Source organism: Vombatus ursinus, unplaced genomic scaffold (assembly GCF_900497805.2).
Source record: "Vombatus ursinus unplaced genomic scaffold, bare-nosed wombat genome assembly UNPS02014951.1, whole genome shotgun sequence".
NCBI lineage: Eukaryota > Metazoa > Chordata > Mammalia > Diprotodontia > Vombatidae > Vombatus > Vombatus ursinus.
The window spans coordinates 210,475-236,002 of NW_020954729.1; the positions used below are offsets into that span (position 1 = coordinate 210,475).

A 25,528-nucleotide genomic window follows, 5' to 3' on the forward strand; every position below is an offset into this window, starting at 1 on the left:
AGGGCTTCCTGACTCCAAGCCTACAGCTCTATCCCCTGTACTCCTAAATTGCCAGAAATGAGCCCTCAACAAGCGCATAATAATAGCTGCTACATTTATGCAGTGATTTGGGGATAACAAAGCACTATTCCTCAATGGGAAGCAGGAAATCCAATTATCTTCCCCATTTTTCAAGAGGAAAAGAAGGATCAGAGGTCAAGCGACTTGCCTATGGTCATAAAACTAATAAGCAGAGACTGGACTTGAATCCAGATCTCTTGAATTTAAGTCCTGAGATTTTTTTCCTACTGTTTGTACTAGGAAACGTGGAAGAGAGAGAAGCAGCTCTGAACCTGCCCCTAAAATTGAACTGGGGGCATAGGACTCAAGGGAATGAATAGCTAGCTAACAATAAAGGCACACACTCCAGTGTCCAATGAGCCTCCCACAGTGAATGCTGACCTGCAGGCTGCCATCATCACTGGGCTCAGGGGAACAGAGCAGGCACTAAATATTGCAGGGGTGGGGAACCTGTGGCCCCAAGGCCACATGTGGCCCTCTAGGCCCTTTAGGGCCGCACTTGAGGACCTAGAAGGTCACATGTGGCCTAGGGGCCGCAGGTTTCCCACCCCAGCAACATATGCTTATAAAACTGAATTCACTAAAGAAGCAGGTTTATAGCTAGGCCCTCAGTAAAAAAGGTCTGGGGAGCTGAATAACATTCCAAGGGAGGAAAAGAAGGTGAGCAACTATGAAGAGGAGAAAAGATTTTCACTAAGTTAAAAACAAAAGAGAAGGGTATAGTTGGAGGAAGTAAGTGAACAAGGATATGGTTTAGTTGTTTAGAGAGGATTTGAGTAGAAAAGAAAGCAGGGCAGCTGTGTGCAAAGCATAAGGGGAAGAGTCACAAGTTACATTGGAAAGAGTTGTTGGAATTGGAGTCAGGCAGCTCAGGGACTTCCCAGCTGTGTGGCCTTGGGCAAGTTCCCAAGCCTATCTGGTGCCCAGTTTGCTTATTTATAAACTGAAGTTAGATTAGCTGCCCACTGAGGTTTCTTCCAGCTCTAAATGTGATACCCTAGTGTGACCAAAAGGAATCAGAGATGGGGGGAGGGGGGAAGGAGGAAACAAAAGGATAAGGGAAAGCCTATGGATTTGGTGATGTCGTGATAGGCACTGTGGCAGAGAGGGCCACAAGTCAGGCCCAGAAGTCAAGAATACACCAGACATGTCACCATGGGCAAGGCATTTCAAATCTCAGTGAAAAGAGAACTCGTTCCTGTGTGTTGCGCTGTGGGACAACGTTTACAGAAGCTTTGTTGCCTGAAGAAAACAATAACTCAAATTTCTTTAAGGTTTACAAAGTGCTTTCCACACAAAAACCTCATTCTTTAAGATTGTCCTAAGTATTATTAGTCCTTGTACAGATGAAGAAACTGAGGCTCATAGAGGTTAGATGCAGTTAGCAAGGACTGGAGCTTAAACATGAATCTACATATTCTGTCACCAAGAGTACCAACGACTCTTACTACAAATACCACACAGCACTTTCTCTAACATTTGCTAATAGACAGCTGACTAGCCACTCAATCTTTCTTTTTCTCTCTTTTCTTTCACTCTTTCCCAATTCTCTTTCTACTTTTCCCTCCCACCCTTTTTTTCAGTTATGCATGTGCCTTTCTCTGGTATTACCAGCCCCTCTCAAATTACCCGGCAAGCACAGAGCCATCTCCACAGGAAGCAAGCACACACAGATCACCTTTCCCCACGGCTCAGCGAAGAATTAAAGGTGAGTCAACAAATGGAGAGCACTGCCAAGCACAATCAATTAGAGGAAAGGTTACTTAGGATCAAGTACCATGACAACTCCTCCTTTTACAGAATCTAGTACAATAAAGGGCTGGAGCAGAATCTATTATGCTTCAACTGAAATAGGAAAAAAAAAGCAGGGACTGCAATCATGATCTCAGACAAAGCAGAAGCAAAAATAGACCTAATTAAAAGAGATAAGCAGAGAAACTACATTTGCTAAAAGGTACCATAGACAATGCATATCAATACTAAACATATATGCAACAAATGACATAGCATACAAATTCTTTTTTCCATTAATAGTATTTTATTTTTTTCCAATTACATGTAAAGATAGTTTTCAACATTCATTTTTATAAGATTTTGAGTTCTAAATTTTTCTCCTTCCCTCCCCTCTCCCTCCCTCCCCTCTCCTTCCCTTCCCTCTCCCTCCCCAAGATGGCATGTAATCTAATATAGGCTATACATGTATGATCATATTACACATATTTCTACATTAGTCATGTTATGAAAGAATAATCAGAACAAAATGGGAAAACCATGAGAAAGAAAAAATCAAAGAGAAAATAGTATACTTTGATCTGCATTCAGACTCCATAGTTCTTTCTCTGGATGTGGATACCATTTTCTATCATGAGTCTTTTGGAGTTGTCTTGGATCGTTGTATTGCTAAGAAGAGCTAAGTCTATTATAGTTGATCATCGCACAATGTTGCTGTCACTGTATACAATGTGTACAGGAGAACCTGGTTCTACTCACTTCACTCAGCATCAGTACTTGTAAGTCTTTCCAGGTTTTTCTGAAATCCGCATGCACATTATTTTTTATAGCACAATAGTATTCCCTTCCATTCATATACCATAAGTTGCTCAGCCATTCCCCAATGGATGGGCATCCCCTCAATTTCCAATTTTTTGCTACCACAAAAAGAGCTGCTACAAATATTTTTGTGCATGTGGGTCCTTTTCCCTTTTTTAGGATCTCTTTGGGATACAGACCTAGCAGTGGTATTGCTGAATCAAAAAAGGGTATGCACAGTTTTATAGCCCTTTGGGCATAGTTCCAAAATTGCTCTCCAGAATGGTGTTCCAATTTTCCCATATCTTCTCCAACATTTATCATTTTCCCTTTCTTTCATATTAGCCAATCTGATAGGTATGAAATGGTACCTCAGAGTTGTTTTGATTTGCATGTCTCTAATCAATAGTAATTTAGAGCATTTTTTTCATATAACTATACATAGCTTCAATGTCTTCATCTGAAAACTGCCTGTTCATATCCTTTGACTACTTATCAATTGGGAAATTCTTATAAATTTGACTCAGTTCTCTATATATTTAAGAAATGAGGCTTTTATCAGAAATACTGGCTGTAAAAAATTGTTTCCCAGCTTTCCGCTTTCCTTCTAATCTTGGTTGCAAGCATCCAAATCTTAAGGAAAAAGTTAAGGAAACAGAGAGTAAAACTATCCTAGTGGGGGACCTCAACTTTCCCCTCTCAAAACCAGATAAATTTAACCATAAAATAAACCAAAAAAAGTAAGGAAATGAAAAGAATTTTAGAAAAGTTAGATATGATAATCCTCTGGAGAAAACTGAACAGGATAGAAAGGAGTGTACTTTTTTCTCGGCTTTACACGGTACCTTCACAAAAACTGACCATGTATTAGGGCATAAAAATTTCACAACAAAATGCAGAAAAAAGAAATATTAAATGTATCCTATTCAGACCATAATGCAATAAAAATAATATTCAACAAAGGGTGGTAGAAAGAAAGATTAAAAATTAACTGGAAATTAAATAATCTAATCCTAAAGAATTAGTGGGCAAAAGAACAAATCATAGAAATAATAAATAATTTCATTAAAGAGGATGACAACAATGAGAAAACACACTAAAATTTATGAGATGCAGCCAAAGCAATACTTAGGGGAAAATTTAGATCTTTAAATGCTTACATCAATAAAATGGAGAAAGAATAGATCAATGAATTGGGCATGCAACTAAAAAAAACTAGAAAAAGAACAAATTTAAAATCCCCAATTAAGCACTAAATTGGAAATCCTAAAAATTAAAGGAGAGATTAATAAAACTAAAAATAAGAAAACCATTGAACTAATAAATAAAAGTAGAAACTGGTTTTAGGGGAAAACTAACAAATTAGATAAACCACTGGTTAATTTGATTTTAAAAAAAGGAAGAAAATCAAATTACCAGCATCAAAAATGAAAAGAGTGAATTCATCACCAATGAAGAGGAAATTAAAGAAATTATTAGGAGCAATTTTGATCAATTATATGCTAATAAATCTGATAATCTAAGTAAAATGGATGAATATTTAAAATATATAAATTGCTCAGATTAATAGAAGAGGAAATAGAATATTTAAATAACCCTATCTGAGACAAAGAAATTGAACAAGCCATAAATGAGTTCCCTAAGAAAAAATGTCCAGGCCCAGATGGATTCACAAGTGAATTCTACCAAACATCCAAACATTTAAAGAACAATTAATTCTATTACTATATAAACTATTTGAAAAAAAGACAAATATTTCTACATATTAACAAAGTACAACAGAAAGAGACAGAGAAATTCCACTTAAAATAACTGCAGACAATACAAAATACCTAAGAGTCTCCCTGCTAAGACAAACCCAGGAACTATATGAATACAATTATAAAACACTTTTCACACAAATAAAGTCAGATCTAAACAACTAGAGAAATATTAATTGCTCATGGGAAGGCCAAGTCAACATAAAATGACAATTCTACCTAAATTAATTTACTTATTCAGTACCATACCAATCATATTACCAAAAAATTATTTTATAGAACTAGAAAAAAATGACAAAATTCATCTAGAACAAAAGGTCAAAAATTTCAAGGGAATAAATGGAAAAAAATGTGAAGGAAAGTAGCCTAGCAGTACTAGATCTCAAAATCTTTATTAAAAAGAGGTAATCATCAAAACAATCTAGTACTTGCTAAGAAATAGAATGGTAGATCAGTGGAATAGATTAGGTATACAATACATAGTAGAAAATGACCACAGTAATTTAGTATTTGACAAACCCAAAAATCCAAGATTTGGAGGCAAGAAATCACTATTTTACAAAGATTTCTAGGAAAACTGGAAAGCAGTTTGGCAGAAACTAGGTATAGATATCATCTCACACTGTGTACTGAGATAAGGTAAAATGGGCACATCATTTAGACATAAAGCATGATATCATGACTAAATTAGAGAAGCATGGAATAGTTTATCTGTCACATCTATAGATAAGAAAATAATTTATGACCAAACAAGAGATAGAGAACATTATGGAGTGTAAAATGGATAATTTTGATTCCAATAAATAAAAAAAATTTTGTACAAATAAAACCAATAAAGCCAAGATTAGAAGGGAAGCAGGAAATTGGGAGGGAGAAGGAAATTTTACAGCAAGTTTCTATGATAAAGGCCTCATTTCTCAAATATATGGAAAACTGAATCAAATTCATAAGAATACAAGTCATTTTCCAATTGATAAATGGTCAAAGAATATGACCAGGCAATTTTCAGATGAAAAAGTCAAAGCTATCTATAATTACATGAAAAAAAATGCTCCAAATCGCTATTGACTAGAGAAATGCAAATTAAAACAACTCTAAGGTACCTCACACCTATCAGACTGGCTAATACAACAGAAAAGGAAAATGACAAAAGTTGGAGGGGATGTGGGAAAATTGGCACACTAATGCACTGTTGGTGGAGTTGTGAATTGATCCAACTATTCTGGGGAGCAATTTAGAACTATACCTAAAAGGCTATAAAACCATGCATACTCTTTGGCCCAGAAATACCACCACTAGGTCTCTACCCCAAAGACATCAAAGAAAAAGGAAAAGGACCTATATGTACAAAATTATTTATAGCAGTTCTTTTTGTAGTAGCAAAGAATTGGAAATTCTTTAATGTCCATCAATTGGGGAATGGCTGAACAAGTTGTAGTATATGACTGGGATGGAATACTATTATACTGCAAGAAATGGCAAGCAGGTTGCTCTCAGAAAAACCTGGGAACACTTACATGAACTGATGTAAAGTGAGGTGAACAGAACCAGAAGAACACTGTACACAGTAACAGCAACACTGTATGATGATCAACTGTGAATGACTTCAGTTGTTTCAGTTGTGTCAGACTCTTCGTGACCCCATTTGGGGTTTTTTTGGCAGAGATACTAGAGTGGTTTGTCATTTCCTTCTCCAGCTAATTTTATAGATGAAGAACTGAAGCAAATGAGGTTAAGTGACTTGCCCAGGGTCACAAAGCTACTAAGTGTCTAAGGCTGGATTTGAACTCATGAAGAGGAGTCTTTCTGATTCTAGACTCAGCACTCAATCCACTGCGCTACCTAGCTGCCCTATTCATTTTCTTTTGCAACATGGAAATGTTTTGCATGCTTGCCTTGTCAAGGAGTGGGAAGGAGAAGGAGGGAGGATGATAATTTGGAACTCAAAATTTTAAAATGCAAATGTTAAAAAATTTTGTTTACTTGTAATTGAGAAAAAAATAAAATTAAATGTAAATGTAAAAAAAGCACCCAGTACAAGTGTCCTGCTGAAAGTAAAAACCAGTACACCAAAATGCAAAATTCACAAATCTAAAAATTCCAGTATGACCCTTCCTCTCAGGAAAGTATTCATGTGATGATTCTTGCTAATACAAAAGAGTCCAATTAATGCACTTGAAAATGCTATTTGATTCAATAAAAACCATTTTTAAATTGCAGGTCTTTGTCTATCCCTGTATCCCCAAACATTTTTGTTTGAGTAATATTTAATCAATAATTAATAATTAATGTTGGGTCGGTGAGGTGGTTCATTGGATAGAGCACTGGTCCTGAAGGCAGGAAAACCTGAGTTCAAATGGAGTCTTCAGAACTTACTAGAGGTGTATCCCTGGGCAAATCACTGAACCTCTCTTTGTCACAGTTTGCTCATCTATAATCGGGATAATAATAGTACCTACCTCCCAGGGTTGCTGTGAGGGTCGAATGAGATAATAATCTTAACACACTTAGAACACTGCCTGGTACCAAGTAGGTTCTATATACATGTTAGCTATTAATATTCTTATGGATCAAGTACCATGACAACTACTCCTTTTACAGAACTTAATAAAACGGATAACTCTAAAAGTTCCTGGATAACCCTTCCTCTAAGGAAAGGATTTTTCATGTAAGGTTGATTCCTATAAGAAAGAGTCCAATTAATGCATTTTAAAGTGGTATTTGATTTAATCACAACCAATCCCAAATAAGAGGCCTATGTCTATCCCTTATACTGCTAAGGCCCCAAATGTGTTTGTTTAATTAATATTTAATCAATAATTAATCAATACTATTGGGGCAGCAAGGTGAAGTGGATCAAGCACTTGGCCTGAGGTCAGGAAGACCTGAGTTCAAATTTGGCCTCAGACATTTACTAGCTGTGTATTGCTGGACAAGTCATTGAATTTCTGTTTGCCTCAGTTTCATCATCTGTAAAATGGAGACAATAATAGCACTGAACTCCCAGGATTAATTTGAGGATTAAATGAGACAATAATTATAAAGCCCTTAGCACAGTCCCTCTACGTAGCAGGGACTGCATAAATGTTAGTTGTCATTTTATGATTATGATTATTAGTACTTAGGATGAAGTACCATGACAAGCACTCCTTTTACAGAATATGGGACAAGTGACCTGCTGAAAGAAAAAACCAGGACACCAAAATGCAAAATTCACAAATTTAAAAATCCCAAGATGACCTTTCCTTTCAAGAAAGGATTATTCATGTGATGGTTCTGATAGGGTGCTTGGGTGCTTGTGTTTGGATGCTTGTGCTTGTACTTGGACCCCAATTTCTCCCTTGTCTCAGAAACACTGTCACTGACAATTTCTCTCCAGCCCAAGGACACTGTGCCTAGCAGTTACTCATGCGTGGGCCCCAGCACGACCCTCATCTCTCTCCCTGGTGTAGATACACAAAGCTCGGTGAGAGAGTGCTGGGCTGCTCAAGCCCCAGCCCTCAGATCATGTCTCTGCAAGCCTCCCAATTCCTTAGTAAGCTCCTATCTCATGAGAAAACTTTCCCTTTTTGCAGAGCATTCTCTAATCAGGACAGAGAGAAAGGGGTGTCTTGTCTGGCCCAAGGAGTTTTGTCCTTGGCTGGCCCAAGGACTCTTCCTCCTGCCAGATTCCCAAGATCCATGCCTCTGACATCTCCCTCCCTGACTGGTATACTCCCTACACTTTCCCATCCATAGCTCCCAAAGACACCTGGACCTTTAGATTACCTCATCAGTGTCCCTGGCATTCCTTTCCCATGCCCTTTTCCACATAAACCCTAGCTCCATCCTCAGTCTCTCGCAGGTTCCTTAAGAATCCTTGCCTGCTGAAAAGCGTAACAATAGACTTTTCGCCAACTTGACTTAAAGAATGCGTGAGTCTGTGAATTCATTCCAGATGACCCGTCCTGTACTCCAGTCTTTGAGGGGTCTCAACCTCTCAGACTGCAACAGTTCTTTCTCAAAATAAAGAGTCCAACGAATGAATTTTAAAATGCTATCTGGGGCAGCGAGGTGGTCCAGTGGATAGAGCACCAGCCCTGGAGTCAGGAGGACCTGAGTTCAAATCTGCACACAGACACATAACACTCACTAGCTGTGTGACTCTGTGCAGGTCACTTAACCCCAACTGCCTCACCAAAAAAAAAAAAAAATGCTATCTGGTTCAATAAAAATCAATCCCAGATAACAAGCATATCTTCATCCCTTACACTTCTATGTCCCCAAATGTGTTTCTATGACAAATATTTGATCAATAATTAATTTGGAGCAGGGAGGTGGTACAGTGGAAAGAGGGTTAGGCTTAGAGTCAGGAAGACCTGAGTTCAAATCTGGCCTCAGGTATTTCCTGGCTGTGTGAATCTGGGTAAATCACAGAACCTTTATTTCCCTTAGTTTCCTCGTGTGTAAAATAGGGATAATATTAGCCCCTAGGTTCCAGGGTCGTTCTGAGGACCAAATGAGCTGCTAATTGTAAAGCTCTTAGCATAGCGCATGGCATGTAGCAGACATTATATAAATGTTAGCTATCATTACTACTGCCACTGCTGCTGCTGCTGCTTTTTAGGATAAAGTATCATGTTAACTATTCCTTTATACTACAAGTGTAGTGGAGAAAGTAAGAAGGAATACAACAAAATACAAAATTCACAAATATAAAAATTCCAGGATGACTCTTCCTCTCAGGAAAGGATTTTTCATATGATGGGTTTTCCCTATAAGAAAGATTCTAATTAAGGTATCTAAAATTCTATTTGGTTCAGTAACAATCAAACCCAAATAACAGGCATATGTCTATCCCTTATTCTGCTGTGTCCCCCTTAATGTTTTGTTTGATTAATATTTGATCAATAATTATTTACTTAATTTAAATTATTCATATACCAATTAGATAGGAATATAAATGTACATAAAATAAAAATATTTCACTAATATTTAATTGGTAATATTGAGGCAGCAAGGTTGTGGAATGGATAGAAGGCTTGGCCTGGAGCCAAGACCCAAGCTGAAATCTGACCTCAGTTACTGACTAGCTTTGTGATCCTAAGTAAGTCACTGAACCTCTGTTTGCCTCAGTTTCCTTATCTGGGAGATAAGGATAATAACAGCACCTACTGTTCAAGGTTGTTCTGAGGATCACAAAAGATAATAATTGTTAAGCTCTTAGAACAGTTCATAGTAGGTGCTACAGAATTATGAGCTAGTATTATCATTGTTATTTAGGATCAAGTATCATGACAACTATTTTATTATATATTTTTTATTCAATGGTTTAATAAAAACCAATCCTTTAACAGAACCTAGTATAAGTGCCCTGCTGAAAGTAAAACCCAGTAAACCAAAATCCAAAATTCCTAAATCTAGAAATTCTTAGATGCCTTTTCCTCTTAGAAAGGGATTCTTCATGTGACAATTCTTTCTATGAAGGAGTTCATGACCCAACCATTTTGGAGAGCAATTTGGAACTATGCCCAAAGGGTTATAAAACTGTGCATGCCCTTTGATCCAGCAACAGCACTAATAGGTCTGTATCCCAAAGAGATCATAAAAAAGGGAAAAGGACCCACTGGTACAAAAATATTTCTAGCAGTTCTTTTTGTGGTGGCCGAGGATGGGAAATTGAGGGGATGCCCATCAATTGGGGAATAGTTGAACAAGTTGTGGTATATGAATGTAATGGAATACTATGGTTCCATAAGAAATGGTGAGTAGGTAGATTTCAGAAAAACCTGGATTTACATGAACTGATGCTGACTGAAGTAAGCAGAACCAGGAAAACATTGTACACAGCAACAGCAACATTGTGAGATGACCAACTTTGATGGTTAGCTGTTCTCAGCAATGCAAGGATCTAAGACAACTCCAAAAAACTCATGATGGAAAATGGTATCCACATCCAGAGAAAGAACTATGGAGTCTGAATGCAGATCAAAGCATACTATTTTCTCTTTGATTTTTTCTTTCTCGTGGTTTTCCCCTTCTGTTCTGATTCTTCTTTCATAACATGACTAATGTGGAAATATGCGTAATACGATCATACATGTATAGCCTATATTAGATTACATGCCATCTTAGGGAGGGGGATGATTTAGAACTCAAAATCTTATAAAAGCGAATGCTGAAAACTAAAAATAAATAAATAAATGATTCAAGTCCTCCTGATTCCAGGGCAAGAGATCTATCTACCACACTACCTTGCTGCCCCAATATAATTGATTAATTATTGATTATATATTAAACACATTTAAGGAAACAGCAGAATAAGGTATAGACATATTCCTGTTATTTGGGTTTGGTTATTATTGAACCAGTCAGCATTTTAAGTAAATTTTTGTTAAAAGAGAAAAAGAAGGGAGTTCAATTAATGCATTTCAATGCTATTTGGTTCAATAACAAAGAATGTCAAATAACAGGCCCTCATTCTGCTGTGTCCCCAAATGTTTTTAATTAATATTGAAGCAATAACTAATCAATAGTAACGAGCCATCAAGGTGGTGCAGTGGATAAAGTGCTTGGCCTGGAGTCAGGAAAACCTGAGTTCCAATATGACCAAATGCTGACCAGCTGTGTGACCCTGAGCAAGAGACTAAACATCTTTTTGCCTGAGTTTCCTGAATTGTAAAATGGAAATTAAAAAAGCATCTGCCTTCCAAGGCTGGGTAAGGATCAAATGAGATAATAATCCCAAAGTGGTTGCCACAGTGCCTGGCAGATGGTAGGCACTAGGTACATATTAGCTATAATTATGATTATTTTTTCATTATTATTATTACTCAGGATCAAGTTCCATGACAACCACTCTGTTTAGAGAACCTAGACTGGGCTGCTGGGGAAAGTCAAAACCAGAACATGAAAATGCAAAATTCACAAAATGAAAAATGCCAAGATGACTCTTCCTCTCAAGAAAAGATTCTTCAGATAAGGATTCTTTTTTATACAAAAGAGTTCAATTAATGCATTTTAAATCGCTACTTAGCTCAAAAACAATCTCAAATCACAGGAATATGTCAATCCCTTATCTTGCTGTGTCCTTAAATATATCTTTTTAATAATGTGATTTAATATATAATCAATAATGAATCAATACTATTGAGACAGCTAGGTGATACAGTGCATGGAGTCAGGAAGACCTGAGTTCAAATGCAGCCTTAGAAACTTACTAGCACTGTGTCCCTGGGCAAATCACTAACCTTTGTTTGGCTCAGTTTTCTCATCTGTAAAATGGGGTAAGAAGAGCATCTACCTCCCAGGATTCTTCTAAGGATCAAAGGAGATACCGACCTTAAAGCCCTTAGCACAGTCCTATGAAAACAGTAGGCACTAGATACATTTCTGCCATTCTTATTCTTGTTACTATGATGATAATGACGGATCACATACCATGACAACTACTCCTTTTACAGAACCTGCCGGAGTGTGCTGCTGAAAGTAAAAACCAGTAAACTGAACTCCAGAATTCATATATCTCAAAACTGCAGGATGACTCTTCCTCTCAGGAAAGCATTTGTAATGTAAGGGTTCTTTCTTATTAAAAAAAAAAGATTCTAATTAATGCAATTAAAATGTTATTTTGTTCAGTAACAACTGAACCGAAATCTAGCCTTAGATAGTTACTAGCTTTGTGACCCTGGGCAAGTCACTGAAACTTTATATTCCTCACTTTCCAGATATGTAAATGGGGATAATAATAGTACCTACTTCCCAGGGTTCTTCTCAGGATCAAATGAGATAATAATCTTAAAGCCCTTAGCACAATGCCAGTACAGAGTAGGCACTATATAAAAGCTAGCTCTTATTATTATTGTTACTACTGCTGCTTAGGAATAAGTACCAAAATAATTTCTTTTACAGAACCTGCACAATGTGCCGCTGAAGGTAAAATCCAGTAAACCAAAACACAAAATTTACAAATCTCAAAATTCTAGAATGCCTCTTCCTCCCAGGAAAGGATTTGTAATGTAATGGGTTCTTTATTATGCCAAACAGTCCAACTAATGTACTTGAAAATAGTATTTGGTACAATAACAACCAGGCCCAAATAACTAGGATATGTCTATCCCTCAAAATGCTGTATGTACAAATGTGTTTGTTTGATTAATAAGATTAATATTTCATTAATAATTAATCAATAATATTGGGGTGGAGAGATGATGCAGTAGATAGAGCGCTAAACCAGGAGTCAAGAAGATCTGAGTTCTAATCTGGTCACAGACACAGACTAGCTGTGTGACTCTCAGCAAGTCACTGACCCGCTCATTACCTCAGTTTCCTTACGTGTAAAGTGGGGATGCTAATAGCACCTGCCTCCCAGTATTGTTATACATATTGAATGAAATAATAATTGTAAAGCCATTTAACACATTGGCTCTCACACATGATAGACAAAACAAAATTTTAGCCATTGTTGCTATTATCATTATTACTTAGAATCAAGTACCATGACAACTATTTCTTTTACAGAACCTAGTATGAGTGTTCTGCTGAAAGTAAAAACCCAGTACATCAAAATTAAAATTTCAGAAATCTAAAAATTCATGGGTGACCCTTCCTCTCAAGAAAGGATTCATCATGTAAGGTTCTTTCTCATAAGAAAGAGTTCAATTGATGCCTTTTAAAATGTACTTTGTTTTGATAACAACCAACTCTAAATAACAGGTATATAGGTCTATCCTTTATACTGCTCTGTCCTCAAATGTGTCTGATTAATATGAGTAATTAAGATTTAATCAAGCATATTAATAAATAATGTTGGGGAAGGAAAGTGATGGAGTGGACCAGGAGTCAGGAGGACCAGAGTTCAAATCCAGCCTCAGACACTGCCTATTTGTCTGACCCTAGGCAAGTCACTGAGCCTCTTTGCCTCAGTTTCCTTATCTGTAAAATAGCACCCACTCCCAGGATTGCTGTGAGGTTTAAATGACATCATAATTGTAAAGCCCTTACCACAGGACCTTAGAATGTAGTAGGAAATATATAAATATTATTTATAATTATTATTATTATTACTACTTAGGATTAAGTACCATGATGACATCTCCTTTTACAGAACCTAGTACAAGTGTCCCAGTGAAAGTAAAAACTAGTATACCAAAATCCAAAATTTACAAATCTCAAAATTCCAGGATGACTTTTCCTCTCAGGAAAGGATTCATTTAAGGGTACTTTCTTATTAAAAATATTTCAATTAATTTACTTAAAATGCTAACTGCTTCAATAATAACCAAACCCAAATAACAGGAATATGTCTATACCTTATTCTGCTGTTTCCTTAAATGTGTTTAATATATAATCAATAATTAATCAATTATATTGGGGCAGCAAGGTAGTGTGGTAGATAGATCTCCTGCCCTGGAATCAGGAGGACTTGAATTCAATTCAACCAAAGATATTGACTAGCTCTGCAACTCTAAGACAGTCACCAAACCTGTTTGCCTCAGTTTTCTTATCTCTAAAATGGGAGTAATAATAGTGCCTAACTCCCAGAGTTATTGTGAGGATTAAATAATTGTAAAGCTCTTACCACAGTGCCTGGCACAAAGTAGGCACTATATAAATATTGGCTATCATTACTATTATCATTATTATTGTTATTATTATTATTATTATTATTATTATTTAGGATCAAATACTATGACAACTACTTATTTTACAAGTGTCCTGTTGAAAATCCAAATCAAAACACCAATATGCAAAATTCACAAATCTAAAAATTCCTGTATGACCCTTCCTCTGAGAAAAAGATTCATCATGCAAGGGTTCTTTCTCATGACAGACTCCAATTGATGCCTTTTAAAATGCTCTTTGTTTCAACAATCAATTCCAAGTAACAGACATATGTCTATCTCTTATTCTGTAGTGTCCCCAATTGTGTTTTTTATTAATATTTAATCAATAATTAATCAGTAATATTGGGGAAGGAAGGTGATGCAGTGGTTAGAGCGCTTAGGTTAGGAGTCAGGAAAACCTAAGTTTAAATCTGGTCTCAGACATTGACTAGCTGTCTGACCCTAGGCAAGTCACTGAGCCTCTCTTTGCCTCAGTTTCCTTATCTGTAAAATGAAGATATTAATAGCACCTAACTCCCAGAGTTGTTGTGAAGATCCAATGAGATAATAATTGTAAAGCACGTGGCACATAGGAAGTACTACATAAATGTTAACTGTTATTGATTTTTATTGATCAATAATATTGCCACCTGCTTGAATTAGTGCAATATCCTAATAGGGTTTTAGTTTTGAACTGAACTAAGACTTCTGCAGGGCAACTAGGTGGTGCAGGTGCACCAAGCCTGGAGTCAGAAAGACTCATCCTCCTCAGTTCAAATCTGGCCCCAGACACTTAGTATCTGGGTGACCCTGAGCAAGTCACTTAACCCGTTTGCCTCAGTTTCCTCATCTGTAAAATGAACTGGAGAAGGAAATGGCAAAACTCTCCAGTGTCTTTGCCAGGGAAACCCCAAATGAGGCACGGAGAGTCACACACAACTGAAAAATGATTGAACAACAAGACTTTCTAGGGCATGATGTCAATGATGTGTCTGCCTGGGGTCTAAGGGATGGATTGTAAGGGGGTAAGAAAAGTTGTTTGAAGTTCTGTTTATGTGTTATCTCACTGGATCCTCACAAGGAAAGTGTCTGAGGTAGGTGCTCTCGTTTCAGAGCACAGGAAACTGGAGCAGAGTGATTCGCCCAGGGCCCCACAGCTAGCAAGTATCTTAGTCGTAATCTGAACCCAGGTCTTCCTGATTCCAGGTCCAGTAAAAATCACTCCTGATGGAAGTGCTCCAATGGCTCCCTAGCCCCTATCATGTGAAGCTCTGGACTTGATTTTACATGTACTTTGCCCTATGTTCTCCTGCTTCTGTGTGGACTCTGTTCTCTGGTTTCCCTCCAGTCATCCAAAGTACCGTCTGTGGTGTGACTCACTAAATGCACTTACCTCACATTGCCTACGTTACAGTTAGTTCTGTCTGTGGTCAGAGGTATCATACTCACTGCTGGGGGCCACGACATTGATAACGTTAATGGGTGGTTTTCTAGATCCCTTTTTATTGGAGTTTGACACTACTGTTTATGCCCCTGCTCGACTCTGAGGACAGGGATAAGATCTTCTTACAACTTCTGATCCCCCTAAGTGCCTAGCATTGTGCTCAGAGCACATTACTCATTAAGGCAAACTCACAGAAAAACGATCCAAAAAAAGAAAAGGCTTGAGTTGTTCTAAATGGAAGAACTTAGGGATGTGCTGTCTTTAGGGTACAGTCGGTGGAGGGGCATGTGGGGTACGTGGAAGAGGTCACGTAGTGGTCGCGCGGGCCGCGTGGGTGTGCTTGCGTAGGGTGCGAGGGCGAAGTCACGTAGTGGTTGCGCGGGCGCCGCTTGCGTGGGGTGCGAGGGCAAGGTCACGTACTGGTTGCGCGGGCTCGTGGGCGTGCTTGCGTGGGGTGCGAGGGCGAGGTCACGTAGTGGTCACGCAGACGTACTTGCGTGGGGGCGCAAGGGCGAGGTCACGTAGTGGTCGCGCAGACGCACTTGTATGGGGCGGGCAGCGCGTAGGGCTCTCAAGACCTTCAGATATACGAATAACCGGAAAGGAAAAGGTCTTGCCTTCCCCCTCCCTCAGGTCCGGCCCCTCCCCCCCTCCCCGCCGGGACACGCCTCCGAGGGAGAAGGCCCCGCCCCGCGGGCCGGGGTCCCACAGTCACCACACTCACCCCAGCCCTGAGAGGACGATAGTACGTGGGCAGGGAGGGCCCATGACCTAGGCCGCAATAAGAGCAGATGATGCCGGCCTGGTTCCCTCCTGGGGGGAGGGGGACGCATTTCCGGGGTCTCTCTAGGAAGCTTTGGAGGGCTTTCTCATCTCGGTGGTTATTAGAAGGGGCCTTAGAGGTTATCTAAGCCAAACTGCCTATTTTTAAAGTAAGAAATCTGAGGCTCGAGGACGTTAAATGACTTGACCAAGGTCATGCAGTTAAGCCAGTGTCAGAGCAGGAATTCAAATTCAGGTTCTCTTGAAGACCTCCAGGGCTCAACTGCTTTCATCTTTTATAAAGTAGCCTTTTTTTTTTTAAAGGAAAAGAAATAACAAATAAGCATAGACGATTCAAATATACACAGTGGCTGTGTCTTTCTGCACCTTATTGGTTAGCATGCTTCATCATTAGGCCTCTAGAAATATGGCTGGCCATTGCATCAGAGTTCTGAAGTCTTTCAAAGTTGTTTTTCTTTCTGTTATTGCTGTCCTTGTACAAATTGTTCTGGTTCTGCTCACTTCACGTGTCAATTCCTGTTACCTAGGATTCTCTACAATTGTCTTTAAAATTTTTTATGACATGATATTCGTATTTTACAATTTGTTCAGCCATTCTCTAAGTGAAAGGCAATCTAAGGCACTCCCTTCAATTGTAATATTTTTCTTTTCTTCTGTTTTTAATTCTTTTAATCTTCCTTTCAGCTTCAGGAAATTTATTTTCCTTCTAACTGTTCCCTTCGGAGGAGAGAAGAATCCTCCTGCATCATTCCCTCATTTCCTACCCCCACATTTCCCCATATGTATTTCTACACCAAACTGTGTGTGTTGAACCCTTTGTCCATTTCAGATAAGCTGCTCCCTGTACCCTTGCATCCACACTTGTATAATCCTCTCACCCACCTCACTTAGGAGAAATAGCAAATTCCACCTCCTTTCTACACTAGTCTTTTCCTCCTTTTACCTTGCCTTCTCTTTCCCTTCTTCAAACCCTCAGAACAATCCCAAAACAAACTCTAGGACCTATGTTTTTCTTTTTTAACTCCCCTGGTACCTTTTGAGGACATTAAGGTTCTGAAGGAACCTGTGTTCCTTTTCCCCTCATAAAATCTTAGCATTACATCATCACACAGCTCTTTGTAATTGTTCTAGTAAATTTATCTTTCCAGTTTCTCTGGACTCTCATGTTCATATTCCAGAGTTCCTATTCAGCTTTAGTCCTCTTATCAGAAATGCTTCAAGGTGCCCTATTCTATTAAAGAGCCATTTTTGCCCATATAGGAGTATACTCAGCTTTGCAGGGTAAGTTATTCTCGGTTGTGAGCCTATCTCTTTGACCCTTTGGAATATCGTATTCCAGGATCTCTGACTTTTAGTAGAAGCTGCCAAGTCTTTTGTGATCCTAACTAGAATTTCATGGTACTTAAACTGCTTCTTTCTAGATATTTGCCTTTTTTTTTCTTTTATGTGTGAACTCTGGATCTTGGATGACATTCCTGGGACATTTGGGGGGGGGGATGGGAGTGGATGTTCCCTTCAGGAGATGATTAGTAGATTCTATCTTTACTTTATCCAGTGGTTCTAGTAGATCTGGACAGTTTTTATTTATGATTTCCTGAAATATAGTGTCAAGGCTTTTTTTTAATATCATGGGGGGAAGATGATGAATTCTGTATTACACTTAATAAGTAAACAAAGACCTCTTTCTTATAGGGGTATGTAAATCCCAATCACCCTTAACAGGTGGGCCTGGATTCTTCTTACTGGATCTTTTCTAGGTCATAAATGTCAAAATACCAAACAAATCCTATGTGTTTTTGTAGGTCCTGCGTAAACTACAAAAACCTTGCACGGTCCCTGGCACAGTGATTTGACTTGTCTCCTTCATCAACAAGACTACTGCCCCCCCCCCCCCCCCGCCTTACCAGAGGGCATTGGTTCCCTGCCCTCACCCAAATCTTGGACACTTACTTGCACCAGAAGGTATACCAGCCATAGAAGAGATCCCACACCTGGAGGAAGCTGGGACAATCAATAAAATTGGGGCAACATAAGATAGTCAACTTGCCTACCCATAGAGGAGGAGACCTGGCTCAGAAGACGGCAGAGGTACTTCCCAGAGTACCATTAGGCTCATGTATTGCACAAAATCAAAAGCTGCCAGAGAAGGAGAATGATATCAATGGTCTGTGCCAAATCTAACATAAAAGGGAAGTGGGATACAAAGTGTGTCACCCAAGGCTCTGACCTGGGCTTCTTTTTTTTCTCCTTCTACAATATCTTGCTGTCATGAGTTCAATTATCATTTCTATGTAGATGATTCATATATGTGTGTACATATATACATATAGCTCCAGCCCTAACCTCTTCTGAAATCCAGTCCCACATCACCTTTTGGACATCTCAAACTGGAACTCCCATAGGCTTCCTGAACATGTCCAAAACAGAACTCCAGACTGGAGGTCTACCTTTGTGAAGGGTAGGACAGTTGTGACTAGCTGATCACTCCCCTCCCCCCCTTCACTCCTATCTTCAAGAGGGGTATTAGGCTAGAATTATATCTATTGTGCATCAAATATCTGCAGTCTAGAGATATGATTCTCTTTTGGTCACTCCAGGGGGGAAATAGTCCTTCCCTAGACTGGGAGGGCAACACTTAGTTAACTTCGCCAGACTAGCTCACCTCCAGCCCAAGTTTGAGCAATATATTTGTAACACAGAGCATGCTGGTCTGTGTTTTCTTTCACAACATAAGTGATATGGAAATATGTTTTGCATGACTGTACATGTATAACCTATATTAAATTGCTTTCCTTCTTAATGAGGGAAAAAGGGAGGGAGAAATAATAATTTGGAACTCAAAATAAAAAAACACGTTTAACATTTTTACATGTAATTGGAAAAAAATATTTTAAAAATAATGCTGATTAAACTTAACCATGTGTTGTGGATTTTCAGGGAGCTGGCTATTACATATTTACCGATACACCCCTGCTAGAGGTTGGTTTGGGGGCGGGGGTTGGTTTTTGCTTTGTTTTGGTTTTTTTCTGCCGTCTTTTTAGAACCTTCAACATGCATCCAATCTGTCCTTGGCTCCTGAGGCAGATACTGCCATTGGCTGTTCTAGGAATGCATCTAGGATGCCAATGGGAAGAGGGAAAGTCCAACATCTTCAGATTCTCTGAAATTCTGGAGGTCTTCCTCTAGCCAAGGAGGTGGAGAGAAGGGGAGAAAAGGTAGAGGCTGAAGCCAAAGGCAAGGCACTTTGCTCTCTCCTAACTATTCATTCTTAAGTGTTTGGCTGGAGCTCTCTCTCCTGGCTAGACACTCACTGGAAATTCTTGAATTCTGAACTAGCTGCTGATTTTATCCAGGCACAGAAGGTGCAAGGAGTTCCAGTCCCTCAGGCAATTTGAACAGACTTCTCTGGGAGCTCTTCAGGCCTTATTCACACTTAATTGACTATGTTTCTCATCTGAAACCCAATCAGGGTAGGTGGGGTGGGGGTGATCTTGTGATCTTTACTCCACTCTGTGGGAGCATTTTAGAAATTCCCTTTTGAGCTCAACTAAAAATGTAAAAAACAAACAAACAAAAAATCTCTAGAAAAGCATATAGAAGGCTGATAACAAAAAGATCTTTTTTTGGGGGGGGGTGTAAATGGATTAGGAGCGGTAACCAAGCTTAGAACAATGAGAACTTCTGGTCTGTTTAAGATCACTGCCTTCCCCACGTTGTGAAGTGATTGAGCTACAAACTTCTCAAGTCAGTCTTCCCTTCCTTCAGTCCTCATGAACTTCACCCTTCTCCAAAAAGCATTCCTATATTGAGGAAGAAGGTTCTTTTTCTAATTCCTTTTGTTCTTCAGTCATTTTCAGTTGTGTCAGACTCTTCATGACTGACCCTATTTGGGATTTTCTTGGCAAAGACACTGCAATGATTTGCCATTTCCTTCTTCAGCTTATTTGACAGGTGAGGAAACTGAGGCAAACTGGGTGAAGTGACTTGCCCAGGCTCACAGCTAGTAAATAAGGTTAAATTTGAACTCAGGTCTTCCTGACCTGAGGCCCTTTGCTCTATCAACTGCACCACCTAGCTGCCTAACTTTGCTTATTCCTATAGAACACTAGAAGGGGAGTGGTCTAAGAAGGAATTCATAGTGACTATTGTTCTGGAATGTTAATCCCAAACTGTATTTTAACGTAATTTGACATTTTCCTTGTTTGAAATTTCTACAAATGTTACTTCAAATTACCTTGGGGTAGAGGACATGAGGTGGGGGAGGGGGGATTATGCCAGTTTAGACATTATAGACTAGAAATGGTTTTCTTTCTTTTTTTTTTTTACAATAATGTTAAATTGAATACCATTGTTTCTGCCAGACGTGCCTAAATATTAGAGTACACTATTAATATTTTTCTCCTACAAGCTTACACAGAAGACAGACAAAATGAATACAAGGTAATTTATTCAGGGGATGGGGGATACTGGACAAATCAGAAAAAATTCAAGATCTCATGTAGGAGGTGTCCTTTAAGCTGAACTTTGAAGGAAACTAGAGATTCTAGGTGGGACAGTGGATAGAGCTCCTGGCCTAGAGCCAGAAAGACTCCTTTTCATGAGTTTAAATCTGGCCTCAGACACTTAATAGCTGTGTGACCCTGGGCAAATCACTTCACCCTGTTTGCCTCAGTTTTCTCATCTATCAGATGAATTTGAGAAGGAAATGGCAAATCACTCCGGTATCTCTGCCAAGAAAACCCCAAATTGGGGCAGTGGCATGGTGGATAGAGCCTGGCCCTGGAGTTAGGAGGACCTGAGTTCAAATGTGGCCTTAGACACAACACTTACTAGCTGTGTGACTCTGGGCAAATCGCTTAACTCCAATTGCCTTGCCAAAAAAAGAAAAAGAAAACCCCAAATAGGGTCGTGAAAAGTTAGACGCGTCTTAAACAACTCAGCAACAACAACAAAGGGATTCGAAAAGACAGATGATAGCTTACACAAAGGCATGGAGATGAAAGACAAAAAGCTGATTTTGGGAAATAGTAACATTTGGACTGAAATGACTGAAGGGGAGTGATACACAATGAGCCTATAAAAATAGGCTGGAGTTGGGTTGTGAAGGGATGAGCTAAGAAGCTGTATTTTATCCTAAAGGCAACAGGGATCCCCAGAAGGTCCTGGAAAAAGGTACCAGCCTACTCAGAGTGGCACTTTAGCAAATATTTGGCTGTGGCTGTGGGGAGGATGGCTGGGGGAGGAGCAGCACTGGAAGCCACAGGTCCAAGTAGCAGGCTGTTGTAATAGTCCAAGCCAGAGGCCAGGAGGGTCTGAAGTGGTGGGCAGTGAGTGGAAAGTCCAGCAGAACAGTTGAACATTAGGGACTGTTGCTTAGGAGGGTCGAACACTGGTTAAGTAACTCTGGGGAGTCATCTCAGCAAACAAGTCACTTGAACTTGTGGGTACAAATGACTACAGGGGCAAAAAGATGGAGAAACCTGTTAAGGCGGACAGAAAAGGGTAATAAAGAGAAGCCAGGTAGTTACAACCCCAGAGGAAGGGGTGTGGAATGCTTCCTGGGTAACGGGGCTACCAAGTCAAGGAAAGTGGCCAATCGGGCTTCTGCCTCTCTCTTCTCTCCCCCCTCCTGGAGACTTTTCACTAGGACTGGGTGGCAACGCCAAAGCGAGGCTGACGCATTGAAGAGGCTGCAGTCAATCGCTCCGCCCGTGCCTGAGTCCATCTTGGCCCTCACCATGGTGACCCCAGGTCGCGTGGGCACCCTGCTCCTGGCCCTGCTGACCATGCTGCTCCGACCTCACGCCGAAGCTTTCTACGTCCGAATCGACGCCCATGGGGAGGAGTGCTTCTTCGAGCAAGGCATGACGGGAGCCACGATGGTCCTCAGCTTTGAGGTGACGCAGGGCGGCTTCCTGGACATCGACGTGTACATCACTGGCCCTGACAACCATGCCCTCTTCCAGCGAGACCGTGAGACGAGTGGCCGCTTTTCTTTCTCAGCCTACCAGGATGGCTCCTACAAGTTTTGCTTCAGCAACCGCATGTCTACCGTGACGCCCAAGATGGTTATGTTCACGATCGACGCGGGCCAGGCCCCCAGTGCTGGCCTCTCCCAGGCCGAGGAGGACGGGCCCCACACCAAGCTGGAGGAGATGATCAAGGAGCTGGCCGTGGCCATCACGGCAGTCAAGCACGAGCAGGAGCACATGGAGGTCCGGGAGAAGATCCATCGGGCCATCAATGAGGATACCAACCGCAGGGTGGTCCTGTGGTCCTTCTTCGAGGCAGCTGTCCTGCTGGCCATGACCTTTGGCCAGATCTACTACCTGAAAAGCTTCTTCCAAGTCCGGAGAATGGTGTAAGAAAAGGCTCCTCCCAGTAGGTGGGTTCCCTTTCCCTCCCCAAAGTCAAGTTCACACATTACCAAGACTTCACAATAATGACCTTCCTTTAGGCTTTTCAGAAGGACGTACCCCTTGCAGATTCTTCTGTTGCCTAAACACCTTGGGGGATGGGGATAGAGAATAAAATTGCCTGTTTACTAAGATAGTCTGAAGGGAACCCTTTCTCTTTGGCCTAAACCATAAAATACATGTGTTTAGTATAGCTTAACAGTGGAAGAGACCACACAGGAGGACTCCGAAGTGAGGTGGGTGACACCCACTGACTTCTGGAGATCCATCATGGCAAGTTGGATGGCATCCTTACCCTCCCCTACCCCCTTTCTTGACTCAACTTTCCTTTGTTTTGAAGTTGATGCATTTTGTCCAGAAAAGAGAAATTTGGGGAGTCCTTTACTGGGGGGGGGGGGGGGGGGGGGGGGGGGAGGTTGGCTTCTGCAGTGCCTATTGGAAAAAAACATTTTGTTTTATTAATTTCCCTTATTCTTACAATTGACCTCTATTATTCTAATTAAGTTCTATTATTTATTGTCATTAAATTAATGTGTCATTAGGAAAACATTGTTATTATTATTAAGGTACAATATGATAAATCATTAAATCCTCTAAATAGATAACAATGGATACCCTATTCAGACTGGATACTTATTTTTCCTTTACCTTTACTTTTATTTTAAAAGCTCCCCAAAATATATTCCCCAAAATCCAAGATTGAGATGTTTCTGATATTGAACCCTAAACCTCAGATGCCTACATTTGAACTACAGAATTATCTTTCTAATGTAGAATAAGTAGTTAACCAGGGTTGCTGCCTCATACTTGTAACTATACCAACTTGGGTTGATATTTCAGCAAATAGTAGTCTTCTAATGCTGGCCTGGCTGCAGTTCCACCATATAGGCATTTTGCTAGCATGTATCAGCATAAGTGGGAAAAACCTTGATGCTTATGGCCAGAGAGTTAAAGGTTTGGGGATTTTGTTGGAATGTTAAATAGCTAACATTTTAATTGAGTCAACAGCATTGCAACTGTATTTACAAGTTCTATTTTTCCCTCCTCTTTTATTTTAGGCATACGTGAATTTTATCTTCTTGAGAAAATTACTCCTTGGTTTCTGAAGATGAATTTCAAATCAAAACATCTGTTTGCCGTGTGAAACTGATTCAAGGATCATATTGCAACTTATATATGTGCTTTCATGTTCCAAGTCAAAAATTAAAGAGCTTCACACAAAATACTTGCAGCATTTCATTAAAAAATGTTTGTTTTACCTTGGTCTAATTGTCGAATACCAATTTTGGGGGGAAATCCCTGAATAACAATTCAAAATTAAGTTAAAGATATGAATTAAGTAGATATGGATCTAATATGATCCAGGTTCAGTAAGAAAGCAATTGTTTAAAAAGCAAAAAGGTCAGGAAGAAAAGACTGAGAAAAGTCCATCAGATTTCTGCATTCTGACCTTCTCAAAGGTCACCTTTGAGAGAGAAATTTCAGTTGAGTGGTGGGGTCCTCAAGCCATTTTTCAAGGGGTTCTAGGTCAATCTATCAGCTAGCATTTATTAAGTGCCTACTATGTGCCAGACACATAGGGGATACAAAGAAAAACAAAAGACAGTCCCTATTCTTAAGGAGCTCACAATCTGTTGGGGATATAACAAGCAAACAACTATGGACAGAGATAATCCGCAGAGGGAAAGCATTAGAATAAGGAGGATTAGGAAAGGCTTCCCTGTAAAAGGTGGGGTTTTAGCTGAGACTTGAAGGAATAGCTTGTTGACATTTCAGACATGTTTCACAAGCTTTAGTGTTTTCCTTTCTCAGAGATTCCCCTCTGGACCCAGAAATATTTGATACATTTCTCTCTCTCTCTTTTTTAAAGGGATAGCTTCTAATTTTAGTCCCCAGTGGATTCAAGGATTAAGCATTTTCTCTGTGAAATCCCACTGCCATGAGAAAATGCACCTCCCTCCTTTCTTGGCAGAGGTAGAGGACCAGGGTTGAGGAACATTGCAAATACTATTTTATATGTGTGTGTGTGTGTTTGCAAATGCTATTATATATATATATATATATATGTATGTATGTATGTATATATACACATACACACACACACATCCTCAAAGAGGGGATGTGATAGGATGTGATGTGATGTATCTCCATATATCTATATATATCATCGCATCATACAGAAAAGATATATTGCTATGTAGACCTAATGCTGCATGTAAATGCATAATCATTGAGAAGAGGATGGATGACACACCTTAGGACTTAGTTACCTAGTTGCTTAGGTTAGGAAGTTGAAACAAATGGTGACTACAAATTCAGAAGGGTAAAATGTAAAACATTAAGGTCTTTCATACTTGCATCCTATTACAGTAATTCATAAATGCAACAGCAAGATTAATCATTAAAAAAAACTTTTAGAGTTCACCTGCCCTGATTATAGAAGTTTGCTATGAAAGGAAGGAGGTACATGGTTATAATAAAATCAAGACTGTCCCTTTAAGGGCACAGATCAACTTGGCATAAGCATAACAGGACAAAGATTCCTTAGCTCAAATTTGATTCTAGGTAAGAGTGACAGTTAATCTTTATTTTGGAACAGGGTATCATAGCTAGGCACAGGATCAACCAGGTGGGAAAATTTCCTGTTTGCAAAGGAAATAGCACAATGGGTAAACTGAGTCAAGAAACTCCTCCTATCAAATTTGCAAGATTGTCCTCTGAACTTTCTCAGGCACTGACATCCACCTGTAGCAGTTCTCAGATCACACTCCCTTTGAGCAGTACATGGCATTTCCTTTGAATGGTAGGGTCTTGACATAAGGATAATTCAGACAATTATACCTGAAATTAAAACTGAGAATAATATCAAAACACAGTCCCAAGAGTGTTTATATTTATGCTACAGAAAGCTACACCAATCACAACTTAGGGTTACAGTCATTATTATCATTT

At 39.5% G+C, this 25,528-nt stretch overlaps 1 pseudogene; it reads left to right on the top strand.

Annotated features, from left to right (window-relative positions):
- The first annotated feature begins 1,710 nt into the window (after nucleotides 1–1,710).
- Nucleotides 1,711–23,726, top strand: LOC114030280 (annotated as a pseudogene).
- The last annotated feature ends 1,802 nt before the right edge of the window (nucleotides 23,727–25,528 follow it).